General features: G+C 46.1%; 1 pseudogene; it reads left to right on the top strand.

The window, feature by feature from the left end:
* The first annotated feature begins 327 nt into the window (after window positions 1-327).
* Window positions 328-1520, top strand: LOC101545235 (annexin A1-like; annotated as a pseudogene).
* The last annotated feature ends 287 nt before the right edge of the window (window positions 1521-1807 follow it).

Below are 1807 nucleotides of genomic sequence, written 5' to 3'. Positions count from 1 at the left end.
CACTAGGAAGCCATGAGCCCCACCAGGTGTGACCCCCCAAACCAAAATAAATAAATAAAATTAAAATGAATGGACTGGAGGAGCCTAGGTGAGGTTCAATGTCAGGGTACGTGTCCTAGCATATGTACGAGCCTGAGTTTGGCTCCTGACACCCCAAAAACCAAACCAAAGCACCAGCTGAGAAGAAACATTGAAAAGAAACTTCCATTTCCATGTCGGAAAACTCCATGTTATTTTATTTGTTAAAATATAAGTTGTAGTGAAACACACAGAGAAGAATCTCTTCGGTTCTTTGAAAGAAAGAGGAAAATACTAAATACTTAACAAATGTCGATGGTATCAGAATTCCTCAGGCAGGCCTGGTTTATTGATAATGAGGAGCAAGAATACATTAAAACTGTAACAGGGTCCAAAGGCGGCTCTGGGTCTGCTGTGTACCGCTACCCCACCTTTAATCCATCCTCAGATGTTGAGGCTTTGCACAAAGCAAGAACAGTTAAAGGCGTGGATGAAGCAACCATCACTGACATTCTTACCAAGAGAAATAATGCACAGCGTCAGCAGATCAAGGCAGCGTGTCTCCAGGAAGAGGGGAAGCCCCTGGCGGTGCTCTGAAGAAAGCCCTCACAGGTCACCTTGAGGAAGTTGCCGTAAGAACTCCAGCTCAGTTTGATGCTGATGAAGGGGGCTGGAGCCGATGAAGATGCTCTGAGTGAGATCTTGGCATCAGGATGTAACAGAGAAACCCGAGAAATTAATAGAGTCTGTATGGCAGATCATTGGAGAGAGCTGGCTAGAGACATTGCCTCAGACACGTCTGGAGAATACCGGAAGGTTTGGCTTTCTCTAAATAAGGGGGAGCGACCTGAGGATGTGAGCCTGCCACAGACGCCAGGGCCTTATACGAAGCAGGGGGAGAGGGAAAGGCACCCATGTCAATGTCTTCAGCACCATCTCAACCACAGGAGCTCTCCCCACTTTCGCAGAGTCTTTCAGAAGTACAGCAAGTACAGTGAGCATGACATGAACAAGGTACTGAAACAGGGGATGAAAGGTGACGCCGAGAAATGCTTCCGAACCATTGTGATGTGTGCCACAAGCAAACCAAGGTGCTCTGCTGAGGGCTTCACCGTGCCGTGAAGGGCATTGGGACTCGCCATAAGAAATTGATCAGAGGGGCTGGAGTGATAGCACAGCGGGGAGGGTGTTTGCCTTGCAAGCGGCCGACCCGAGTTCGATTCCCAGCATCCCATATGGTCCCCCGAGCACCGCCAGGAGTAATTCCTGAGTGCATGAGCCAGGAGTGACCCCTGTGCATCGCTGGGTGTGACCCCCCCAAAAAAAAAACCAAAAAAAAAAAGAAATTGATCAGAATTATGGTTTCCTGTTCTGAAATTGACACGAATGATACCAAAGTATACTATCAGCAGCTGTGTGGCATCTCTCTCTGCCAAGCCATCCTGGATGAAACCAAGGGTGATTATGAAACAATTCTGGTGGCTCTGTGTGGAGGAAACTAAATATCCCTATGATGGTCTTAAACGTTTAATCAGAAGACTTTTTCACCACTTTCATTCATTCCGCGTACCTTAGGCTTAAGTAGGATTCTTTGCAGTAGAAATAGTTTTTCTAATTGCTTACTGAAAGAAATATACAATATTATTAGAAAAATATTATACATCGCAATTTAGTAGGAATAAATTTTATAAAGTATATTTATCCCCAAATGGGCTGGAGCAATAGCACAGCAGTTGGGCATTCGCCTTTCACACGGCTGACCTGAGTTCGATTCCTTCGCCCCTCTCGG

This window comes from Sorex araneus, chromosome 6 (genome assembly GCF_027595985.1).
Source record: "Sorex araneus isolate mSorAra2 chromosome 6, mSorAra2.pri, whole genome shotgun sequence".
In the NCBI taxonomy this organism is placed as follows: Eukaryota; Metazoa; Chordata; class Mammalia; order Eulipotyphla; family Soricidae; genus Sorex; species Sorex araneus.
Note: the sequence above shows the minus strand (reverse complement) of the source record. Positions and strands in the feature narration are given on the sequence as shown.